The 26,675-nt window shown below is 41.6% G+C and overlaps 1 protein-coding gene across 14 annotated transcripts in view; it reads right to left on the bottom strand.

Annotated features, from left to right (window-relative positions):
- Positions 1-26,675, bottom strand: part of PKNOX2 (PBX/knotted 1 homeobox 2) — a 3,737,380-nt gene that overhangs the window by 1,992,939 nt on the left and 1,717,766 nt on the right. For 12 of the 14 annotated variants that reach the window (XM_085646078.1, XM_085646083.1, XM_085646080.1 and 9 more), the window contains one exon: positions 23,109-23,218. The exons of the other annotated variants lie outside the window; for them this stretch is intronic. The gene's annotated coding sequence lies outside the window, so the exon portion shown is untranslated. The remainder of the gene's footprint in view (positions 1-23,108; positions 23,219-26,675) is intronic. 14 annotated transcript variants of the gene reach the window in all.

The raw sequence follows: 26,675 nt of genomic DNA, 5'->3' as shown, positions 1-26,675 counted from the left end.
AGTAATGATAAAAGTTAATTGAAAATTGAGGTTAGTCCTCAAAGATCCCTAATTGCCCATAATCCTGCATCTGGTGATAAAAGATGGATAAGTATGATGGGTGGTGAATTATAGCATTTGTGTCAGTCACCAACATTAGAAGATGGAAGAGGGTAAATACTTTCCCCTTGGGAATCAGAAACATACCTGAGTTTACAGAAAACATATAATAAATTTGTGTTAGGTTCAAACATGAATGATGCATTGGCAATAAAAAGTGATAGCACAACTGAAATGCTTAGTTTCATTTAGAGTGAAGTGGCAAAATAATTAGCATAAAAAATTACAGGACAAGAGAACTGTCGCTGATTATATGAGCAGCGCAGCATAGCCAAAAATGTCTGAAGAATTAAAAATGTAAGTCAAGTATTTTAAGGAACAATTTACTTGACTGTGTCCCCACAAAGAATCTTAAGACTGTAAGATTACTAATTGTATCTGGCTCCTCAGTGTGATGGCATGCAGTACCATCACTATCCGTCTTGTTTGATCAAAAAAATTAGATGGCATGCACCTGTAGGCTGAAGCCCTCACACTGCATTCACCACCTCCGATAATTGCTGTGTCAAACATTTGAAGTTAAAAAGAGTTGGAGGGGAGCGTCAAGTTTTCCACAAAATCAAAGAACATTCTCTTTGTGACTAGAAAAGAATTAGAAATCAGAACACAAAAATGTACTATCTATTCTAAACTGTTAGAAAGACTATCAGATTTTGCTCATGACACTTAACAACAATCCCAAAGAATACCATTCTTGGTTATGTGGGCTGTGATTTACCATATTGTGAGTCCACTATATGAGGCAACATAATGGTCTGACCTCCCAGGTGGTTGAAAGGTGCTTAGAATGAAGCAATCACGAAGCAAGATGCATCTCAATAGGTAAGCAAAGGGATAAGTAAGTGATGTTAACCCCAAAAAATGGTAGTATCAAATGTTTATATTCCTGTCTGAGTTGGGGGTGAGGTCAAGATAATGTACCTTGTGTGCAGTGATGATGATTATACAGCACTGTTAGAAATGGGGGTCTCTAGTTGACAATGGTTTGCACCTTTGTCCAAGTAGGGACCCATCCTTCTAGTCAGGATAAGGGAGTTACACTCCTAAAATAACCCCTGCTCACCCCCTTGGTAGCTTGGCATGAGTAGTCAGGAATATCTCAGTGGCAATGTGTAAAGTATTTGCATACAACCGGCAGTAATACAGTGAAGACACTACAAAAGGACACCACATCAGTTTAGAAAAATATCTATTATTTTTATAAATCTAAAACAAGACCAAAACGACAAAAGTCCAACATACAGTAATTTAAAAATATGCACTTTGCAAGAAACCTTAAAATTGCAGAAACATCTCAAAAACACAGTTCTTCCGAGTTGGTAGCTCTGACCGGGGCTACTGCAATGCTGAAAACAACAGAGTTTAATAGTTCCAGCCGACCGCATCAGTACGGGCCAGCTAAAGCATGGACAGACTCTTGAACAGTACTCGTTGTGGCTCGCACCTTGGTGCAAGCGGTCATGGCAATCATCGCGGATGCGTTGCAAAATGGAAGCAGTGCTGGGTGCGGTGCCCTCATGATGCGGTGAGGACAGAGGCTCAGTGACAATCGTCCAGAGGGCAGTGATGAGACCAAGGCTTACGATGCAGGCGAGGCGGTGCTCGATGTGGTGCTGGCAGGTTGCCGTGCAGGACACAGAGCTAGTTAGCGGGAGCTAGAGTCGGTCGCCCAAGATGGCTGTGTGGGATGAGGCGATGCATCGTGAAACTTACGCACAGTGCCCCCAACCGCGATGCAGTCATGGGTGTTGAAGTCAGCAGGTAGCGACAGCATCAGTGAGACCAGGGTAGCAAAGTGAAACGAGGCAGTGCAGAGTGCAGTGCCCACAGGTCAGGGTGCAAGCAGCGGCGTCCGTCATCAGCGTCGGTGAGACCTGGTTTGCGGTGCGAGATGACACGGAGCCAGTGACGGATTCAGTGGCGGAGTCGGTTGCTTTTCCCTTCTCTGTGGCAACTGAAACAGCGGTTCCAGAAGTGGTACCCAGAGGTTGGTGAAGTCTTTGCAGTCCCTGAGACTTCAGAACAGGAGGCATGCTCTACTTCAGGCCCTTGGAGATACTCTACACAAGTAAAGAAGGTTCAGCCCAGACCCCAATATTTACACTCAAAATGCCTTTGCTCTCTCAGGCAGAGAGTGTCTGTACTTAGTCCAAACCAGTTTGGTTCTCTCTGGCCCAGGTTCCCAGCTGGAGGTGGAGACAGCATTGTCTAAAGCAGACCAGGCCCATTCAGGTGCAAGGAAGTCTGCTCCCACTACTCTAATTGCAGCCCAGGTCTATTCAGCCCAGCCCTGACTCATCCAGGAAAGACAACACACAGCTCAACCCTCCAGTGGCTGTCTGAAGAGAATGCCCATCCCCAGCGCTTGTCATTCCAAAGCCAGACAGTCAATCCACAACCCCAGCAGAGGCACACAGTATGACTAAGCAAGAAAAGACCTACTTTCTAAAAGTGGTACTTTCAAACACAGAACATAAAAATCATCTTTACTGAAAGGTACATTTTTATATTCTGAGTTCAGACATACTAAACTCCAACTTTCTATCTTGTCCCAATGGGAAGTTATATTTATCAGATGTTATAAATAACCTCACAATCTATCGTATGGGACAGAGAGCCTTTCCATAGTGAAAAACGAAATGCACTGTAATTTACTACTAGGATATGCCACACACACCAGTACATGTCCTACCTTTAACATACACAGTACCCTGCCCACAGGGGTAACTTGGGCCTACCTTAGTGGTGACTTATAGGTAAAAAATGGAAAGATTAGGGCCTGGCAAGTGGGTGCACTTGCCAGGTCGATATGGCAGTCACATACTTCGTGCAGACCCTGCAGTGGCAGGTCTGAGAAACCTTTTCAGGGCTACTCATGTGGGTGGCACAATCAGTGCTGTAGGCCAACTAGTAGCATTTGATTTACAGGCCCTGGCACACTCAGTGCACTTTACTTAGGGCTTACCAGTAAATCAAATATGTCAATCATGGAAACACCAATACATAATGACGATTTACAACAGGAGGACTTGCACTTTAACACTGAACAACAGTGAGAAAGTATGCAGAGACACTAAACGAGCAAAAACAGAGTCAAAACCGGGAGGTCAGAAAGCAAAAAGACTGGGGAAACACGCCAATAGATGGCAAGTCTAAGAAGCAAATATATTTTATAGACAAACGTAACACAGTGTGTCAAGCCAGTTGTAGATATAGCAATTATAAACATGGATCTGAATCAAGATTAGTAACAAAAATATTAAAAAAAAACATTATTTTGTTCACTTCAAACTTTCTATTATAAAACTGAAATTAGTTGTGATATATAAGGTTGCATGAAGTCAGGTATACACGTGTAGATACAACAAATCATGAATCCATATGTACAAAGGACAGGTGGTTCGTAAAAAATGTTCACTTTGAAGCGCTAGAGTTCCTCTCCTCCATAGCATTAAGCCCACACTCAATGGAGTTTAACTTTTCAATCCATAGGCATTCCTTGTGGCTAAGGGTAATGGTATTGTAATAGGTGTCCTAGCTACATCCATGACTTGAAGTTGAAAATTGTTCTCACTGTGATTGTGTTCAATAAAGTGGATACCACTAGTGATTTAAACTACTATACTGTCCTGCTGCATAATGCAAATTAAGCCTTCTTAGAAGCTCTATACAACCATTCATAGCTTACATTTTTGTACCATTTTAGTTAGAATGCGTTGTTATTATGTAACAATTGGCATTCACCACATCTATCATTTACCTTATTTGTAGTTGCCAATGACTACTGATAATTCCCATTTTATAGTGATGGTGTTATTGATAGGTGAAAGTCTGTAATCCTTTACTAAGTGCTCTTTAACTTTTTTAGCCCTTTTGATGGAGAGCGTTGGGTCTTCAAATTCAACCTCTCCATATGTGCCAATGGGTTTTAATGGTTTTTTGCACACTGCCCCTGGCTAGATTGAATGCAGAAATGTAATTCACTTTCTCTTGTGAAGCAGGCATTTTCCTTTGGGACAAGGGTAGTCTCTTGGGCAGTATCAAGCTGTCTGAATGGCATGTTATCAATTTCTTAGGGTAACCCCTGTCTTCTAGTTTGTACCCCAGTATGTTTACCTGACAGAAGTAGTCTTCCTTAAGTTTGCAGTTTTGTCATACCCTGAGGAACTATCTATAAAGGAGATTTTCCCTCAGGGTTCCAACGTTGCAACTCTAATATAGAAGAAATTAATTATTCTCTTTAGTTTTGTAGAAAAGACAGCTACATAATTTACCATACTCTGTTTTCACTGTGAGATCAAAGTTGTTCACCGGTGTATAAAGTGAAAGCCACTGTTGCAGACGTTCAGCCATGTCAAATAATCATCTAGATGCTTCGCACTAGCTTCCCAAATTAGAAAGATGACTGTATACCTAAGCCACAGACATATGTAAGTATGTAATGGTTAGACTCAGGGTAAATGTATTTTTCCCTAAAACTTGCCATGTAGAGCTATGCCAGGTTCAGTGTCAATGAAGCACCCATGCTCGCTCCTTCGATCAGTAAGACAAATTCAGCTAAGAAACTCAAGTTGTTCCTTAAAAGGTCTAAACTGGTTGCCATAATCTGGTCACTTTTTAAGTGCCAGTCTCTCAAAGGTAATGATTTCTTCTGGTAAGGCACTGGGACACTGATTAAAAAGATGGTGGACCAAGACTAATCTGGCACTTAACTGGAGCTACTTTATTTTTCCTGGACAATGAGGGGGTTGTTTGGGCACAAATCAACCGAAGGGAGAACTAAAGTCAGGTGTGGGCACCATAAGCAAATTCAAAGCCCAGGATGCTTGACGTAGATCTTTCATCACATTTACATATCCTAGTCCTGGGCCAGGCTTTTAAGTTATGGAATCGGAAGGCCAGCAGGGGATGCCAGGCAACAAGGATAGTATATAGGTGAGGGTGCGCACACCCATCCAGACACTGATAGTTAACTTCAGGTCACCAACAACAATGTTTAATCTTCTTCAAGAAACAAATATAAATCACTCCACCCCAAAAAATGATGATACAGACTAAGGTGGCCAGTCATATTTTCCATAATTTTAATGTGCAATCACTATGAAAAATGAATTGTTGCGCTGTGCTAGAAAAACGCACGAGTCGTGGTATCCTAAATCCTGGCAGTCTACTTTGAAGAAAGAGCTGTCAAAGGAGATGGTGATTGGGTGGAGATATTCACCATTTGCTAAGGTCCATAAAATCCACTAAAGCCTTCCACCTTCCCCTCTTAAAAATTGTTTTTTAAAAGTCTCCACCACTTTTGAGACTCTCTGACTGACACTTTTAGTGGATTTTTTTCTTCTCTTCAGGACGGCTTCCATAGGCCTCTTTCTGCTCTAAATTGCACTTTGATTATTTCATTTGGGAAACTAACAAAACATTTTTTTTTCTGATGCAGGATGTTAAATGCTTGTTTCTGAGATTGCTCAAGGCTTCTGAAGAAAGGGATTGAGCTGGAGTTGAATCATGTGCTTTGAATCACACTTTATCGAAAAAGTATGTTTTTGCGGGGGTTATTTGCATGTGTGTCTGAGTGTGTGCGTGTGTGTGCATGTCTCACAACCACTTCAGCAGTTCTCTTCAGCACATGACCCTCAATTGAAGACATGGGAGGTAGTATGGGTTTGGAGACACAGAACTCAACAATGCACCCACCAATCCACCAGTAGTTACATTGTGCACCAACATTTGATTTTTTTAATTACTTATCTTTTATCTCATAACAGATTGGTGTGTTATTCTTAAAAGATTACAAGCACAAGAGAGCACAGAATGCTACTCTAAAGTGGCATCGCAATGCTAAAGCAATAAACTCCCTTATGAATCTATAATGCATGAATGGGGAATAGCAGGTTCAAGCTTAACATGGATATAGCATTTGATTAGTCTATCTCTCCCCACAAGTTGATGTGTAGCTTTGTAGGATTTAAAACAGTATAGCAATGTAGTCTTCGTGTCAGGCTATAAAACAGTATAATAACAATCCACATTTATAGGTCTATTAGCGTAACACTGATTGGTCACAATAAATAAGCTAGGCTATTGCCTTTGTCATACTTTTTTATTATAAGCAGATCAGATCTATTGCACTGTACAAAACATTTCCCAGTGAACCAATCAGGCCTATAGCTTCCATCGCTGGCTAGTCACTGTGAGAAACCAAGTTAATGGTTAAGGGTGGTGGAACACCCACTCAGGCAACAACCACAATCATTGTCAGGGAGAACCACAAAAATCCCTACATTAACCTATACTTAACACTCTGATAGCGTGACAAAAAGCAGTCAGGCTTAACTTAGAGGCACTGTGTTAAATATATGTGCTGCACACAAACAGTAATTAAGTGATAATACAAAACAAGAAAAATCCCACATCAATGTGGACTGATAGAGTAAAATCCAATAAATAAAATGAGACCAAAATGACAAGAATCCAAGCCGTAGAACTGGAGAGATGCAATTTTTACAGTTTCAGTAAAAATAGCGCCAAGAAGCAGAAAGTGCCAACTGTGGGTATCTGCTCTCGCTAGACTGGCACAAAGTCACAAGTTCAGGCCAACTGCGATGGAGTGTGGGCCAAAGATAGGAACCAGATTAGTCTGGCTGAAAAAGTTACCTTCTCAAAGTCTACCACACAGAGTTCAAAACATCAGGATTTCACAGGATGACCTCAACTGATGCCAGCCACCTGTCCAGGGTCTAGGGAGGTACCTCTTGGGGCTCAGGAACTCACTCCACCTAAGGCCAGCAGGTCTCAGGCAGGTTCAGTTGCAGGTCCATGCAGAGCCAGTTGCTGCAGGTCAGCTGGGCAGTTTCAGGAAGGCATCTGGAGCTTTTTGTGTCCCTGTAGTTCTGAACAGGAGGTCAGCCAACTGACCCTTAGAGTCACTCTGGTAGTCCTGGGTTCAAAGAGATGGCCCCTCTCCTCCTTCAAGCAGCAAGGCAGGCCTCAGTCAGCAGGGACGTCCTCTGAGAAAGAAGGCAAGGCTCACATAGCATGGCAGTCATCTAGTAGCAGCAGCACAGTCCTCTGAGAGACAAGGCAGCCCCAAGCAGCAGGGCAGTCCTCTGAAGAACAAGGTAGTCTTTCTAGGGGTCCTTCCCAGGTCTAGGATGAACTGAAGAGTTGATTGAGGGTCCTCTATTTATATCTGGTTCCAGTTTTGAAATAGAAGAAATCTCTGGAGTCCTCCCCTCCCCCACTTTGATGGTTCTGGAATTTATTTAATCTGGGGCCAGTTCCTAAGCTGTCTGGGATGACAAAAACCTTGTGTCAAGTTACTTGTGAGTGTGCTGTCGCATCGCCTTTGAAATTTAAGTGGAGCAGGGAACATCTCTGCCTCTCCCATTTTGTCAGGATGGCCCTCTCCCAGATACAACCACGCCCTATAGTTCACTGTCTGGGGCACAATACACATTGCTGATCGGGAAGCAATAAACAGGCCCAGGCAGATGGAAACGCATAGAAGGCCGGAGAAAGTTTAAGGGCAGGAAAATATAAACTTCCAAAAGTGGGATTTTCAAAATTGTAATTTAAAATCTAACTTTACCATTAAAGATGATTTTGAATTTCAATTAATTTGAGTCCAAACAGGACATTTCTACCTGCTCCCAATCAAATATTTTTATAAGGTTATGGTATGGGAGAGATAGACCTCATAGTAGTAAAAAAAACATATTTAGGAGTTTTTCTCTACCAGGACATGCAAAACTCAAATGTACATGTCCAGCTTTTTAAATACAATGCACCCTGACCTATGTGCTTTTGAGGGCCTACCAAAGGGGTGACATATATGTATTAGAAAGGGAGGTTTAGGCCTGGCAAAAGGTTTATTTTGCAGGTTGAATTGGCAGTTTAATAATTCACACAGGCTGCAATGGCAGGCCTGAGTCATGTTTTAAAGGGCTACTTAAATGGAAGACACAATACACAATAAGGGTGCTGCAGGCTCACTAGTAGCATTTAATTTACAGGCCCTGGGTACCCATTGTACCATTTTACTAAGGACTTGTAAGTAAATTAAATATGCCAATTTGGTGAAAGTGAATTTTGACATGCTTTCGGAGGAGAGTACAATCACTTTAGCACTTGTTAGCGGTAAAGTGCACAGAGTCCTAAAAGCTAACAATCACAATTTCAGAAAACAGGAGGGGTGAAGCAAAAAAAAAGTTTGAGGGTGAGCCTGATGGAGCAGGGTTTTTTCTTTAAAACCGAATACCTGTTTCATTTTCGCATGTTACAATTAAAAGTACTACTGATTAATTACTAATTATTAAAAGTTTGTCGAGTCTTGTCTAACCAACCTTATTAACAAGAGAATGACACATGGGAATGCTATTGCATGGCTAAAATAATAAGTGAACTAAGTTGGTGAGCAAACTGACAGAAATCGATGTTGCTTATGTAATGTTATTGTGTTTTGCGCTTATAATTAATATGCATTAATGGCTTCTGATGTCGCAAATGGCTAGATAAATACATACACATAAGGGTATTAGCTGGGGAATAACACTGTATAATCATTTCTGTGCAGTAATTCTGTTTTATGTCTATTTTCACTTAAGTTGACTAATGTGGCCTACCAGAAAATGGCTACCACCCGCAGCCAGCATTCGAGTAGATGAAAATTTTGCAAAGAGGCTTCGCGCTGCCTGTGACCTTGCACTTCTGATGAACTGAAAAGCCATGATCATGACGACAAATCCAGGACGGATGCCAAGAGCCCCTGAACATAAAATTTGTTTCGAATACGAATGCTGAACTTATGAACTGATGATCCCACCACTGGGATACAAATTATCTTAAAAAGACATCCATAGAAGTATCGAATTAGTCATGGACATTCAATTTTTCTATTCATTATTTGGGACAATCTAAGTGTGAGAAAATCTTGCACTGTATCGCAAATGTACCAAGATGACATTATTTCCGCCATTTCATCCGTTCTGAATATTAAAAATGTAACATTACAGAATGTAAATTTAGTATGAATATTAGTAGACTAGAGAGGTCTAGGGCCACTTCTTCCCGAACTGATGATCCGAGGTCCCTATGCTGACGGAGAGGACGGAGACTCTACATGACGACAAGACACTCTGTTTCTTCTACTGAGGACCGGTTCTGACTTAGGATCTGACATTTAGACAGAATAGGTAAATATGAGAGAAATGAATTTGCATTTAATTGGCTTTTTTCCTACAATTTTAGATAAACGAACATTCTGTTTGAATCTCTGTGTCGGGTGGTTATTTTCTTGTCATGATTATTGAATTTACTTGCATATTCTTTGAAATGTTTCGCTAGATTTATAAGCAACTAGTTGATGCTGTTGACCTCAAAGTACGTGCAGATTGGTTAGGTATCAGAAAGTGTTTCCCCTTATACATGGCACGAATAAGAGTGGTAGGATGAATGTTGGTGTAATGGGCCCCACCAGCGTGTGATGTGTGTGTGCGTGTGTGACTGTGAGATCACTCCATCCGTGGAAGTAGAGGGGATTCGGAAGCTCCGATCTGCACCAGTTTCTTGGTAGCAGAATGATGGTTAACTATTGTCTTGGTCTGGTGAAATTGCGTGTATATAGGCTTGTTGAATATTGATTGATATTTGTACTAACACTGTATGTTGAAGTCGTGTTGAGTTTTATGTATTGTGAACGGCTTCTGGGACGTAGGGAGTCTTGACAGTTCCGTAGTAGGACAGAGGCGGGATTGTTGGCCCTGTATGCAGACAGGGGAAAACGTGTGACAATTGAAGTTGCGCGTCGCATTGTCTGGGTTCGATGAGGTAGCATCACCGTGTGTTGCCATTAGAAACATTTCCTGTGTGGGAGAAGTGTATATGATAGCGAAGGTTATCTGTGAAGTTCTGGTCTTAGGTCTCAGGGATCCGTATGGCATTCCATTAAAGCTTATCACTAGAAAGGTAATAGGTATTCGCTGAGCTTGTTAGAAGGACAGGGCAGAGGTAAGCGCTGCTTTGTTAACGTGTGATATAATTCTGTAGCAGGACAGACTGTTCGCTGTTCTCGGGAAAGACAGAATTCTGTGTGAATGAACTACATTTTCTGGTGTGAAAGTGCGTGAATGAGAAGGCATTCTGGTTAATTGTGAAACTCTTAGGAGCATTCCAGAGAAAACAGTTAATTGGTGCTTGTTAGAAGGGTAAACTAGAGGGATGTGCTACTTTATCAACGGAAGTAACGATTCTGCAGTAGGGCAGAGGTAAGCGCTGCTCTCGGGATGGGCAGAATTCTCGTGGGAAAGGTCTTTTTCTGTTCTGTGGCTAGCGAAGCAGACAATCGTAGAAGTTGAAACAAAGTCTACCAAGTAGGCTTGTAAAGGAGGGGTAGACGTGAGAGACAGGAGACAGGAGCAGAAGCGACTGCAGCGACTGCTGACGTCAGGGAGACTGCGCTGTGATTGGACAGTGGGTTAGAACAGTGGAAGCACGGTGATTGGTGTGCTAGTGTACGCCGCGCAAGGATTGGAAGGCATACAGGGTGACGTAGACGCTCCAGGATTGGTGCGTTGGCGTGAGTAGCGCTGGGATTCGTGAACTGAGTCAGTGACGTAGACGCTCCAGGATTGGTGTGTTAGTGTGAGTCGCGCTGCAATTGGACAGGAGATCGTACAGTTGTAGAAAGGACAAACAGCGTGCGGAAAATAAGAAAATGTATTACCTCGCTGAGGAAAAGAAAAATAAATCCTTGTTTAGTAAGGTTAAGACCTGGTTTGACAAGGATAAGGATATTGTGACTAGGGAAGGACAGTTACTGCCCCCGATAAGAACCCCGGCATCCTTGATGGTTGCGAAGTATGGGTATCATACCTGTATTTGGTTAGATAACTGGGTGAAGTATACCAAAGAAGATGGAGTTTTAGCTTTCCCGGAACATGGCTCATTTAATCTGGCCATATTGACGAACTTACGGGAACGGATGATGAGTCTAGAGCCTCGGCCTAGGCCGACGCAGTTTGAGGCATTGACTGAATGGGAAGATGAAATGCACGAACGAGAAAAGCAGAGGGGTGGGGGTAGTTACAGGTACATGTTTGGGCGAAAGTATGATCGAGAAACCCATCATGACCGGATGAGAAGATGGCGTGACGCCAGTATGACCGAGGGATTATATCCAGTAAGAACGGCAGAGGAATCAGAAGGGAGAAAGTGTACAGAGAAAGAACATGATATAGAACCCAGGAGATATGGGGCAAATGAGTCTGATGATGATGTCTTAGAGGACATGCTCTATAAAAGACCACCCCCCGTATAGACGAGAACCAGAGGTAGGAACAGCAGTGACCCCGATGAGAGACACTCTGCGGATTATTAAGACAGAGGGTACCACCCCTGGGTTGAAAAGCAGTTGTTCTCTGGCAGAAAGAGAAAGAGAGAGAGATAGAGAGAGAGAGAGAGAGAGAGAGAGAGAGAGAGAGAGATAGAGAGAGAGAGAGAGAGAGAGAGAGAGAGAGAGAAAGAGAGAGAGAAAGAGAGATAGAAAGGGAGAATGAACTTGAGGATGAAAAGACCAGAGAACTAGCAAGAACTACCTTTGAACTGACAGAGAAAATCATAGAACTGACTAAAAATCTTGAGGCAGTTACAGTGCCTGTGACAATAGGCCCAGTTATGCCGGTTTTTGACAAGCAGAGGACGGGCGAAAGTGGTTTGACAGTACCATATGTGGGCAATAGATTGATTGTTCCTCCGGAGCAGGCAGAAATGAGAGCAGGAGTAACACAGTGGAGAACAGGAGAAAATCAGTGGAGACATACCATATGTGGAGGAGAATTGAGTGTGCAGACTAACTCAAGTTTGAATTCTGGATGTGTGGAAGGGAATAGTGGATCAATCTTAGAACCACAAAGAGTGACAGAACCAGGGGGTGCAGAAGAAAAATCTGTGATAACTGCTGAAGATTTGAATGTTTGGCTGAAAACTTTGCAGAGAAAAGAAATAGAATCCCAGGGAATTGATGTAGCTAGGCTACGTATGGAAATGGAGGAGGTGATTGTAGGATCAATCCCTACAGAAACACTGAAAAATTATCAGGAAGGGGAGATCCTCTTCCTGTGCAAAAGCATCACATGGAGAGCAAAGAACATACATGACAGGTTGAAAGGAATAGCCAGTGAATTGGGGATTGACATGGACAAGGTAAAAGCTTTACAAAAGCCTTACAGAGTGAATTTTACAGATAAGGACATTGAGAATCTGAACAATGCAGGCCGAACAGGACAGATTAAGGAAATGATTGCTTTGCTGAAGAAATGGGGAGATGTAGAAAGATGGAAAGACAGATGGTACCGAAAGCGAGAGGATGGGGCAGATAGAACTTACTCGACATTCCCTCTGAAAGAAAAAGAGAAGGCAGTGACAGCTTACCCCATGAGAGAGATTCCAGGAGGTGGGTATGTACATGTCCCATGGACCAGACAGGATATTTTATCCTTTACAAATGATTTTCCTCGACTAAGGGAGAAACCCGTCGAGTGGTATAGATAGGTCGACAGATTTGTGAAGTTGTCAAAAGTGCTGTGGATTGACCTGAATAGTCTGTTTGATATAATTTTACCAGCAGACCTGTGGGCAGAATGTAAAATAGTCATAGACTGGCCCACTAAGGAATACCCAAGAGATCCAAAGACAGGAGCTCCAGATCCGGAGGTAATGAAGAAATATGAGCAGGTTATGGCCTTCTTGAAAAATAAGGTACCCCCCAAGGAAACAGATTGGGTTAAAATAGATCGAACACACCAAGAATTGAAAGAATCAGTTCATACATATTATGAAAGACTAATATTAGCTTTCAAACAGTTCAGTGGAGATGAACATCTGGGTGACAAGGACCTGAGCCATTTTGTATATAGATTTGTGTATGGTTTGTGGTTGGAAATCAGTGAAATGATAAGGCAGCATACCGTAGACTGGCAGAGCAAGAAGATTGATGAGATTCTGAGACATGCAAAATACTTCAGTGATGAAATTGAGGCAAAGCAGAGGAAGCTAAAAGAAAAGGCAATGTGGGCACAGGTGAAAGTTGCAGAAAGACAGGAAGCTCAGTTGGTTGAACAAGCAAATAACCCAGGAAATAAACCCAGGTTTGGTTCAGGAAAAGGGAAAGGAAACATTGAAGAAGCGAAGAAGAAGTTCCCATGCCACAACTGTGGAAAATTAGGGCACTGGAAATCCGAGTGTAAGAATCCACCGTCTACTAATGATGACAATCCATCATTGAATTCACAGGTGCAGAGTGAGGGGTGTGGTCAGCATCGGCAACAGCAGAAGGCTGATAAGCAGCAGAATCAGGTGCCAAAACCACCCTTGCCGCAGAGAAGAGGATCCCAGAAGTACAGCCAAGAGTCGGGGTTCTACGATGAAGAACAGGTAATCAAGCCAAAACGCGCAAGCGCTGTTTCTCAGTACTGGCTGAAAAATGAGGGAAGCGACTCCGAGGGAGATTTCTGATGGTGCCGAAGAGAGGAGGAGGAGTGCGTACTTGGCGCAACTCTAGAAATAGACCAGGCAGGGCCTTTTGTAGATGGGAAAGTTAATGGTGAAAGTGTTACTTTCTTAGTTGACACAGGAGCCACGAAATCAACTGTCAGGTCAGCTGATATAAAGAATCTTCCTCTCTCGGACGAAGCAATCCAAGTAGTTGGTGTGTCCAACACACAGATTAAAACTCTACTTACTGAACCAGTAAGGGATAGAATAGGGAAATTTTCAGACATGCACCGATTTGTGGTGTGTGACACAAGTCCTGTGAACTTGCTAGGCAGGGACCTGCTGTGCAAGATGAATTGCACTATTTTCTGTACTCCAGATGGAATAACCTTTGAAACACCAGATGAGGATGTTCTATACAGAATGACCATGGATAACAGGGAATGTGAGGCTTTGGGAACATATGCTATATTTAATCCAGATGCATTACCCCCAGAATTGAAACAGACAGTGAAAGCAGCAGTTTGGGATTTTACTGGAGAAGATGTGGGTCTGATGAGAAATGTAGATCCAGTAAAGATTACTGTAAAAGAGGAAGTGGCTTACCCAAACATACCGCAATACAGACTGACACCTGAAATAATTGAAGGAATAACACCCATAATTGAGAAGATGATTCAGCAGGGGGTGTTAAGAGAAATATTGAGCAGCCCATGTAATTCACCAATAATGGGACTGAAGAAACCTAATTAAAAGTTCAGAATAGTACAGGATTTGAGAAAAATTAACAAGATGGTTGTGTCATGTTGTCCCATTGTGCCAAATCCATCAGTGATTTTGTATCAGATTCCCCATGATGCAGAATGGTATACTGTAATTGATTTGTGTCATGCTTTCTTTTCAATTCCATTGCATCATGACAGCCAGCCAATATTTTCTTTTAGATTTGGAGAACGGATTTTGGCATGGTGCCGAAATCCACAGGAGTATACAGAGAGCCCTTCAATATTTAATCAATTGCTGAAGAAATCTCTGGAAAGTCTAACAATGCCTGAAAAATCAGTCTTAGTCCAGTATATTGATGACCTGCTTGTGGCATCAAAAACCCGTGAAGCCTGTGAAGTAGACACCATTGCATTACTGAATCACTTGGCAGATGGAGGATTAAAAGGATCTCCAGCCAAATTGCAATTCTGCAGGAAAGAAGTCCAGTACTTGGGACATAACATTGAGAAAGGTCTGAGAAAAGTGACCATTGACAGGATTAAAATCATTAGAGGGAAGAGAGCTCCAATGACACAGAGAGAAGTGAGAATGTTCCTGGGAATGGTGTGTTACTGTCGTCAGTGGATAAGTAACTTTTCCCTGATTGCCAAACCATTGATTAAATTGACCAGAAGTGAGGTGAAAGACCGATTAGAACTAAATCCAGAAGAAATGGCTGCATTTAGAGAGTTAAAGGACAGACTATGTGAAGCTCCTGCCCTAGGAATGCCCGATTATGAAAAGGAATTTGAGCTGTATTGTAGTGAGAGAAATGGATGTGCACTTTCAGTGTTAATCCAGAAACATGGACGCCTGAGGAGGCCAATTGCCTATTTCTCAGCAACTCTTGACCCAGTAGCTGTGGGTTTACCAGGTTGCCTGAAAGCAGTAGCTGCTACCTGCAAAAGTCTGGAACAAAATGAGGGAATCATAATGGGATATCCAGTACGGGTATTCGTACCTCATGATGTGGCAATCCTTTTGACAAGGAGCCGGACACAGTTCATGTCTCATAGTCGGCTGACTAAATATGAGAAAGTCATTCTTGGTGCAACCAATGTGAGCCTGGAGAGATGTGTGCATGTGAATCCAGCGACACTGTTGCCTGATGCTGAATGTGTGGGAATAAGAAACGAAGTTGATCATGACTGCCTGGATGTGCTTGATTACGGTACAAAACCAAGGCCAGACATAAGAGATCTACCACTGCCTGAAAGTGATCATGTGTTGTTTGTGGATAGATCTTGCTTAAGAACGGATGAAGGAACACTGAGTGCTGCTTATGCTGCGTGTACAGTTTCAGGAGTTGTGGAAGCATCACCTTTGAAAGGAGTTAAATCCGCTCAGGTGGCAGAATTGGTGGCACTGACAACAGCTTGCAAGATTGGGAGGAGAGTGACTGTGATGACTGACAGCCAGTATGGCTTCGGAGTTGTCCATGATTTTGGCCAACTATGGCTACAAAGAGGTTTCCTGACCTCAAGTGGAACTCCCATAAAGAATGCTGAAGTGGTTGGAAAATTGCTAGAGGCGATACAGCTGCCTAAAGAACTAGCAGTTGTAAAATTTGGTGCTCATGGTCAAGGTGATGATTTTGTTACTGTGGGAAATAAATTTGCCAATGACATAGCACAATACTGTGCAAGAAACAATCATTCCATTAACAGGAGTAAAGAGAGAGAAATATCTTCTTGTTCCTTAATGTTTACTAATGAGGTGGGAACATGGGAGGAGGTGAAACAATTGCAGGATGAGGCAGGAGACGAGGAAATGAAAGATTGGGGGAAAGCAGGTTGTGCACCTAGAGAAAAAGATCATGTGTGGGTCTATAGGGATGGAAGACCAGTCATGCCAAATAGCATGCTATCAACAATGGCAAGGATGTATCATGGCCAAGGACACCTGGGGAGGGATGCTATGATAAGAGCCTTTAAGTAAACCTGGTACAGTCCAAAGTTCAGGCTGATGGCAGAAAGTCTCTGTCAGAGATGTTTGATATGTCAGCAATTCAATCCTGGAAAGAAAACAGTGGTGAGCCTAGGAACAATAGGCAGGGAGGGAGGACCCTTCACAAGAATGCAGATAGACTTCATTGAAATGCCCCCAGTCAACAGATTGAGGTATGTCCTGGTGGTGGTCTGTTTGTTCTCCAGGTGGGTGGAGGCATATCCAACAAGAAGAAATGATGGGATAACAGTGGCCAAATTACTGTTAAGAGAGTTCATCCCAAGGTACGGGTTCCCAGTAACCATTGAATCAGACAGAGGAGGACATTTTTAGAATGAAATCATGGGTCTAATCTGTGAAGCATTGCGTGTACAGCATAAGCTTCATTGTGCTTACCGACCAGAGGCTTCTGGTGTGGTTGAACAAATGAATGGTACCTTCAAAAATAGAATTGGCAAAATGTGCCTAGCAACAGGAATGAAATGGCCCGATGTCTTGCCTCTAGTCCTGATGACCATTAGGTCTACTCCAGACAGAACTACAGGTTTGAGTCCAAATGAAATTATCATGGGACGTGCTATGAGACATGCATTTGTACCAGTCAACAAGTTGATGACTATAACTGATGACATGATTTTGGACTACTGCAAGGGCCTGGCTGACGCAGTTCATTCTGTGTTTCACCAGGTTGGAGAAGACGCCCCCACACTTGAAAAGAAACCAGCCCATGATCTGAGCCCAGGGGACTTGGTAAGGATAAAAGTCCACAGAAGAAGGAATTGCCTGGTTCCAAGGTGGGGAAGGCCAAGACAAGTCATCTTGACCACAACGACTGCTGTGAAGTGTGCTGGAGTGAAAAATTGGATACATGCAAGTCACACACTGAGAGTTCCAAATCCAAGAGATGGCACTGAGAAAGAATATTTTGAAGAATCAGATTCCAGTGATGATGCAGACAGCGAGACAGTAAGAAGGAAAAAGAATCCTGAAAGTGGGGAAAGTGAGTCCAGGGAAATTTTCATCCCACCAGAAGAGGTTCTGAAAAGAACAGTGCAAACTGCAGAGCCAAGTTCAGATTCTGAAGAAGTGCCTGAGGTTCTAACTGACAGTGACCAACACAAAAAGAAAGAAAGAAAAGAAAAGAACATTCCAACAGAAGAGACACCTGAATCACATGAGGAAATTGGACAAGTTCCACCTGAGATAAATATTGAAGAAAAAGGGACAGACAAAGACAGTGAGGACAGATTGCGGAAAAACCCCGAGGAGGTGTAGGGAACATCAACAACAAGCTAGGTGAAGGGACAAGTAGACAGCAAGAAGATTGCGTGTCGGAGACCCGAGGAGGGACAGAAGTAGGGAAATCTCAATTGGTGGAAAAGGAGACTGTTGGGGAAAAGAAAGTTGTTGGAGAAAAGAAAGCTGTGGATGAACAAGAGGCAACTGAGACAGAGTCTGATGAAAGTGACAATGAGATACATGGAGGACGAGTTCTGAGAAAGAGAACTTGGCTTGGAGAAAGAAACAATAAAGAAGGAAAACAAAAGAGGAATGCAAAAGGAGATCTTTGGCCGAATAAAATAAAGAGACTGAGGTATAGACTGACACGAGTTAACTCTTCAAAAGCTGAACAAGTGAACGAAGTGTCAAGTCAAAATCCAACCAAAGAAGAAGAAACAATGATACCTGAGAGAACTAAAAGAATAAGAAAACCAAACCAGAGGTACAAGTCACCGGAATGGACGTATGTGGCACTGCCTGAACAGGGAGAAGAGGCAGACAGTCAAGGAAGTCCAGAGGAAGCTTTACTGAAAGAGGTTGCTGAAGAAGAAGCTGTGGGAATCCTGAGAGTTATCTTGTCCGACATTGGAGAAGAGACGGATGTTCAGGACCTGATACAGTTTGATGATGATGAAGAGACAGTGAAAAGTGATGAAAATCCAAATTGAGTAAATCCAAGGAAGTCTTGGAGAAGAAAAGAAAAGAAGCGATTTTAAAATTAGTAGATTGTAAAAATCTGTTGGGTACTTGCTGCCCTTAAGTTCAGTAGAGGAGTAGAAGAGGCTAAGTCAAAAGACACGGTCAAATTAACAAAATGGTTAACACTGACAATAATAAAAGTAGATGTACCTTTCTGAAAAGATGGTGCAAGATGTGCTGCTGCTGTACAGGTTTATTAATGGTGCTCTGGAGCGTGCTTGCTCTATTGATTTCATTTAGAGTCACTATAGACACTTTAGAAGGTCATACTGAGAACAGAACTAATATAGGGTAAAGTTCACAGAAAATAGTACCAACTAGAACTAGCAATGTACATATACATAAGGATAGGTCGATTCATGATTTTTCTAGCAATGTTTTTTCTAAATTGTTGTATGAGTACGTAAAGACAATGGAAGTAAGGGATTGCTACGTTTGTATGCAATTACCTGCCTCTGTTTCGGAAGGAGTGACTTATCATCATCTTTCGGCTACGTATGGAATTTCCTGTAGTGTGTTGATTAGTATATTTTACCAGTTGGGTAAATTAGATTATAATATGTCTAATGTAGATAATATTATTTGGCAACTGCCTATGAATAAAGCACTGAATCCTGCAAAAGAAGCTAACACTTTAGGTGAGATTTTTTTAGAAACCAAAGAATTAACCTTAGAATATGTTTTTAGAAACAATTTAACTTGCAGTTTGAAGGGAGAGGAAAATAATTTTCTAGACATGGTTGAGAGAAGAAGGATGAACATGCACAAGAAAGCAGAAGGGCATAAAATGAGTGACACAATGTGGGATATTGAGAAAGAAAAGGAGTTGAAAAATGGAGCCAGTCCAACTATGGCTATAGATGCCCCACAGAAAGGCAAACTGTGTATTACCAGGAAGAGATCCCAGTATGATTATTATTTCATAGGGACTAGTGAGTGCCATGATACATACTTTATTGCAACCGGATGGGGATTTAGAGGAGGAGAAGATCCAGTTTTGCCGGGAGTGTATTATATTTGTGGGAACAAGGCTTATTACCGTTTGCCTGACCATTGGTTTGGTACATGTTATGTTGGCCTGGTCTTTCCAAAGATTTTTCACATGGATAGAGTAGATGATGCTGAACAAACTAATCTATTAACACGCTATAGAAGAGAAACATGGACAGAAATTGTAAGAAATATTTTTGGAGCTTTAATTCCAGCAGTGGGAATTTCTTTGAATGCATTTGGCATTCGGAAGCTGTCAACAGTGGTGGATCGCTTGTCAACAAGCACCGCTGGAGGCTTTCTTTTGGTTAATACAGAAATGGTTGCTTTGCGTGCTATGGCGATGCAAAATCGACTTGCCCTTGACATTCTTTTGGCAAAAGAGGGTGGAGTCTGTGGAATGCTGAAATTTCAACATTGTTGCACTTACATTCCTGACGAAAGTAAAGATCTAAAAGTTTATATCAAAAATATTACTGATTTGCATGAAGAATTAGTACCACTGGAAACTGAAAGTATCTGGACTAGAATGGCTAATAAGATGATTGCTATTAAGAATTTTATAGCTAAAATAGGTAGTACCATTTTTGGTAAGATATTATTTCCATTAACCTGTGTAATTGTTGCATTATTGATCCTTAGATTAGGGTGTATGTGTTGTAGATATAGAAGAAATAAAAAGAAAATCATAAAAGAAAATATTAAAAGGAGACAAAAGAAACCAGAAAGAGATCTACAAGAAATAGAATTAGAAGAGCTAAGAGAAAGCATGTATATAGAAACTAAGAAGGAAGATGAGATGGAAACAAGGGTTTGAAAAATGAACAAGAAGATATTTTGAATTTCTTCCAAAAGGGGAAATGAAATTGATTTTTGGGGTTTTGATTTTTGTGGTGGTTAGATATCACCAAAGGGGGGATTGATGGAGCAGGGTTTTTTCTTTAAAACCGAATACCTGTTTCATTTTCGCATGTTATAATTAAAAGTACTACTGATTAATTACTAATTATTAAAAGTTTGTCGAGTCTTGTCTAACCAACCTTATTAACAAGAGAATCACACGTGGGAATGCTATTGCATGGCTAAAATAATAAGTGAACTAAGTTGGTGAGCAAACTGACAGAAATAGATGTTGCTTATGTAATGTTATTGTGTTTTGCGCTTATAATTAATATGCATTAATGGCTTCTGATGTCGCAAATGGCTAGATAAATACATACACATAAGGGTATTAGCTGGGGAATAACACTGTATAATCATTTCTGTGCAGTAATTCTGTTTTATGTCTATTTTCACTTAAGTTGACTAATGTGGCCTACCAGAAAATGGCTACCACCCGCAGCCTGCATTCGAGTAGATGGACATTTTGCAAAGAGGCTTCGCGCTGCCTGTGACCTTGCACTTCTGATGAACTGAAAAGCCATGATCATGACGACAAATCCAGGACGGATGCCAAGAGCCCCTGAACATAAAATTTGTTTCGAATACGAATGCTGAACTTATGAACTGATGATCCCACCACTGGGATACAAATTATCTTAAAAAGACATCCGTAGAAGTATCGAATTAGTCATGGACATTCAATTTTTCTATTCATTATTTGGGACAATCTAAGTGTGAGAAAATCTTGCACTATATCGCAAATGTACCAAGATTAAATTATTTACGCCATTTCATCCGTTCTGAATATTAAAAATGTAACATTACAGAATGTAAATTTAGTATAAATATTAGTAGACTAGAGAGGTCTAGGGCCACTTCTTCCCGAACTGATGATCCGAGGTCCCTATGCTGACGGAGAGGACGGAGACTCTACATGACGACAAGACACTCTGTTTCTTCTACTGAGGACCGGTTCTGACTTAGGATCTGACATTTAGACAGAATAGGTAAATATGAGAGAAATGAATTTGCATTTAATTGGCTTTTCCTACAATTTTAGCTAAACGAACATTCTGTTTGAATCTCTGTGTCGGGTGGTTATTTTCTTGTCATGATTATTGAATTTACTTGCATATTCTTTGAAATGTTTCGCTAGATTTATAAGCAACTAGTTGATGCCGTTGACCTCAAAGTACATGCAGATTGGTTAGGTATCAGAATGTGTTTCCCCTTATACATGGCACGGATAAGAGTGGTAGGATGAATGTTGGTGTAATGGGCCCCACCAGTGTGTGATGTGTGTGTGCGTGTGTGACTGTGAGATCACTCCGTCCGTGGAAGTAGAGGGGATTCGGAAGCTCCGATCTGCACCAACCCTGCAGAGAGGACCAAGTCCAACAGTCACCAACCCAGGCCTACTGTATTAGGCATAAGATTCCTCCAAGACAGCCGTCAAGCATACAATCATAAAACACACATAAATACAAAACTACAGTCAGTGAAGAATCCAACGTTCTTATGAGTGGCTAACAAGGATTATCACAGTTTAAATCTTCTAACCCCCAACTTTGGTAACAACATGCCTCCTGATAGGATTTAACAGAGTTTATTAACAAAATAGCCTTCAATGCTTATTGGCTTTAACATATGCTACTCATATTAAAAATACCATAGATATTGCCTTTGTCATAGATTTCAATCATGCACGTAACTGTGATCACTGAATTGGCACCATAACCAACTCAATCCTTTTGTGATGAGCATAAGCTATCTCACAAAGTCTGTATAAAGTTTATGGAAAATAATTGTGAGATGGCACTTATCTGTCTGCCAATTACTCGACAGTTTAACACAAACCTCCATCATTTTCTAGATCCTAGTCTATTAAAATAATGCTGAAGTAATGATGGCCACAGAGCAATGAGCAACGAATAACTTAACTGTGTTACTTCATTCATTGATTCATTCTCACCCAGCTAACCATGCACATTTCTAGAAAGCCTTCTTGAGAGAATGTGCAACCTTTTCAAGTACTAGCAGTCTCATCTGGAGTCTTCCTGCCTAATCACTTTCTAGTAAAACATATTTTTAATACTTTTATCTGTAACATCTGTGAATAATGCCCAGGATGTTTATCCCCATGGATTTCTTCAGAAATAGTGATTCTGGCTTAAATGTTTCACGGTCCATGTAGCATAAGAAGCTAATTGCATAAAGATGACAAGCTTTTCGCTTGGACAATGTCTATACGTCAATTCCCAGGCTGTCTGCAGTTTGCAGACACATGTAAAGAGCAAGTTACAGATCGGCACATATGGAGCATGCTGGCTACACAATAGTAAACCATTTGTTTATGTTCTGATTGTTATGTGCAGACAATATCTCCTGGCCACAAACTAGCATTTTGGTTCCTTTTATTAAATGCTTTGACTTATTTAAAATCAACTTAAATTACAAGTGTCCTACATGGGTACAGAAGGGTGCATTTGCCGATTTTTGTTGATTTTTAATTTAGTTGCATTTATATTAACTGTATTTGAACATACGGTATGGAGATATCCTGAAACACCTTTTCTGGACATATAGGAAAAAGATTAGAGCAAACATAGATTCAGTTACAAAAGTAACCATGGAGTCTATGATGGGCATGTAGTTCGGTGCATCAATTTCAAGATGGTGCACTCCTGAACCACCTCACCATATATTCGGATGGCGTATCTTGGCCTGGCACTATACTGAACATCAGCTATTTACTGAACCTACATCCTTTATACTGGAATGCTTTCTCTCATACATCTTTCAGCTTCTACTACCTCCAACATGCCATTCTGCTTGTCAGATGAAATATTTAATTTTGTACGTTCAATAAATCAACAATATGTAAATAACTTCTATTACCGGGTATATGAACAAATAACCATTTTTCTTTAAGCTATAATTGATATTCGACCAACCGTTTGTTTCCAGCCTTAATAAAGTCAGACAAGACGAAACGAGTGTCAGCAGCCCCGATCGATTTATGTAATCAACTGTTCTTCCTCAATGACTTCGTAAGTGTGACCACCTGCAATGAAGAAAACATAAATTGAAATTGATGCAGCAAACTACATGCCAAACATAAATTTAATTATTACATTCGTAACGAATTATTTGTGTTACTCAAACGTTTTCCCATGTTTAGAGTGGAGCCATACATTTTAGGGATCCCACACACAACACCTAACGTAGCAGGATGTTTCGATTTGTTCAGAGGACCACTGTTTTATTTGTTGAGATTTAATTTCAATTGCTATGGTACCAGTTTCTCCCTTTACTAATGTCACGAACTTGCAATAGAATGTGCAACTAGTTTTTCGTCCTTCCTGGACATATTTTGGATACCCATGCTTGGGCCTTCCCAAAATGTGCAGAGTGCTAGCATGTGCAACCAGTTTGAAAAGTTTGAGAAGTGAAGTTGTGCAACACCAACAACCTTGTTAAAAGAGTGAGTCGAAGCGTATGCTCACAGGGCTAAAGAAACACTACTACTTAGAAGTCAAAGGTGCTCATCGAGCCCTGTAGTGACGTTTTCCCGGACAATGACAGTGTGTAGGATGGAGTCTTAGGTCTACCAGGGTAGCAACCCCACCATGCAGCAGGAATAAGTCAGACACCTCCTAATTTCACTTGGTTTGCACTGGAGACCAAATATACTAACTTTTCGCAAAACACAGCTCAGCAACCAAATCACTGTATCACATTGCGTGAAAGAGATAAAACAGAACACCACCATATCTGCTAAGATATGGTGCTGTTGCTCTCTCCCCTAGTGGAGTACTTTAGGCTCCCTTGTGCCAACGCACACACCCTTGCACTTTAGTGAAAGTGTGAGTGTGTGGTGTCAATCATAGGTTTTGTACTGGAAGGGGCAAAGAGTTAGTAAATCTGGGCCTGGTTCTCAGTACTCCCACAGATGCTTTCACCTGAGTTGGAAATATTTAATATCCTATATCTAGGCAGAACCTCATTGTGACTGTATCCTCATGACTCTTCATCTGTAGGATCAAGAGTTGCAGTTATATGTTGCCGTTGGACTGTGGCCTTCAGAGGACCAAACACATGAAAGCACAGGAGTATGTCAATTTGTAGGTATTGGCTGTAGGCGCTTTAGCTGTCTGTTTTTAGGTCTCGCCTTCAGACACAGAAAACTATTGTTTCAAATACATGACCTCGAGTGGGCACTGGGTCAGCCCATAGCTCATGATTGGATGGCTTCATAGTGTATCTCAGGCCTCTGTTCTTGATTTGATGGCTTTCCTGCCTATTTTTGTGTTGGTCCCCTCAATGAGCATTTGTGATTTCACAATGTTCCTATTGGAGGGGTTGTGTCCTTCCATTGCACTATTTTCACACTCAAAAGTAGTCAGAATCCTCACACCTTGAAATTATTGTGGCATGCATACACTGTAAAGAGAAAGCAATGATTGTTTTTCATTATAGCAGGTTGTTTTAATCTAGACTGACGCATCTGTAAGGCTGACGTTAGAATTGTGTGTTGTTCTTTTGTGTTGGTTTGGATGCTACCAGGGCCACATCACTTTCCTGACTGTAGGCTGCAAATGTTCGTTATGTGTCCCATTACAGCGCAGATGTGGGCCTTTTGTTGTGTGTGGGTGTTCATTAAAGAGTACGAAAAAGTGAAGGATTGAATTCAAGAATTATTCCCAGCCACTGGTAGTTCCTTGGGCTGCAACCAGTTCCTCATTTGTTTGCCCACCATAACATCTCAGACCGGAACCAGGCATGTGCAAATCACCATTTGTCCTGCTCCAATGGAAACATCCAGCCTGCCCTGCCAGACCCCATCTGAACTGGAACACAAGCAATCCCAGGACAGTTTTGGTCTACTTGACGAGGGTCAACAGGGAGCAACATGCTTCCAGTGGCATCCTGAGCACGCAACTGTGGTGGTGCCATCATTACCTTGTTTGCTGTTGTGTGTTACATCCTGCTACCTCTGAGCAGGTAAGGACAACACATGCTTTATTCCTGCCTTTAGTGTAACAAACGCTGTTGATGAATCTTCCTGACTGAAGGTATTAATTTGTGGGAGATTACTTGAAAGGATCCCCAAAAATACTAGGGTGGGTGTTTGTGTGCATATATGCATCTTAACTCCTACGTCTGTAACTTACAAGTGCTCATTCCCCATACATGTTCAGATTGAGATTTTCATTACATAGCTAAATTATTATGTTCTTTTTAGGAACTGATACTTCATTTCAAGATGGCCATTCCAGTGGGAGTTTTTTGATGGTTGAGACTTTGCATGTTAGCTGTGCTTCTCTTTCTCCTTCAGGCCTTAGCACTCTCTCGTCTGCCCTACTTTTTCTGCCCAGACACTGGAAAGCATGATACTGTGTCTGGTCTGTTAATGTCTCTGTGCATGTTTTGGGTCCTTATACGTACAGCTGAAATGGAGAAATGTTGAGGCTTTCCTGCGCGGAGATGCTTTGATGCCACATACCTTTACCATACAAACAGAACAACTCAGGGCTTTAAGTGGGATGACGAAACTGGAGGGTCTCTCAAAGGGGCGCTGGCCAATGTAATTAAGGGTGGGCCTTAAAAACATGCAAGATAAAAATCTGTACTTAGCATAGTGTGCCCCGCCTGATTGGTTTGCTGCTTCTGTCATTGCAATCACATATATATTACAAGAAGTAGCAGTACACCAACAACAAGCCAAGACTATAGCTTCGTTGTATATAATCTGAAAATCATTCAGTTCTGAAGTGATGAGACTGTGAAATAAGTATACAGAGTCGATTTGAAGTTGCATCGAAGGCAGCAAGGCACTGCTGCAGAGTTAAGATTTTTTTTCATCCTGAAAGTGGGGGCAAAAATGGGGACCCCGATGGGGACCTGTCTCAACAACTGCTTTTTACAAATGCCTGGTGCTGAGCACTGGTAGGACCCGGCCCACTTAAAACCCTGGAAGTACTGGACAAATGAACCCCTCCCCCGTAAAGGATGGATGCGTGTTTGTATGTGTGCGCACCTGGCGTAGGCATGTTTGGATCACCAAATCCTTCTCCCCTCTTTGACTAATGCAGAGACAGTGCCGATGTGCCCCTGTGTCGTTTGTGACACCTGCACGCGTCCTCTTTTTTACTGATCAGCATTTTCGATGCTGGTAGACAGGACCATATCATTGATGGCAAAAGAAAACTTCAGGACCCAGGCTGCAATATGGTCTTTTCCAAAAGGCTAGAACTGCAAAAATATTTCACACTTGACATGAGGGCATGTGATACTTAACCTGAAAAACAGCATACTGTTTCAGTAGGTGTATAGTACCTTGTGCCCTTACACCAGAAAAGTGTGCATGTGAAACCTTATGTGTTGCATCTGGTTAGGGAAAGTAATTATTCTGTGCTCCAAATTAGAACTTGTGATGAAATCGCTATGGTGTGAGTAATTGTTGTTTGAATTACCTCTTTGGCTGTAGAGCTACTTTCACTGTCTATGGGTGCCTGGGA

The sequence above is a fragment of the Triturus cristatus genome, chromosome 3_1 (genome assembly GCF_964204655.1).
Source record: "Triturus cristatus chromosome 3_1, aTriCri1.1, whole genome shotgun sequence".
Taxonomy (NCBI): domain Eukaryota; kingdom Metazoa; phylum Chordata; class Amphibia; order Caudata; family Salamandridae; genus Triturus; species Triturus cristatus.
Note: the sequence above shows the minus strand (reverse complement) of the source record. Positions and strands in the feature narration are given on the sequence as shown.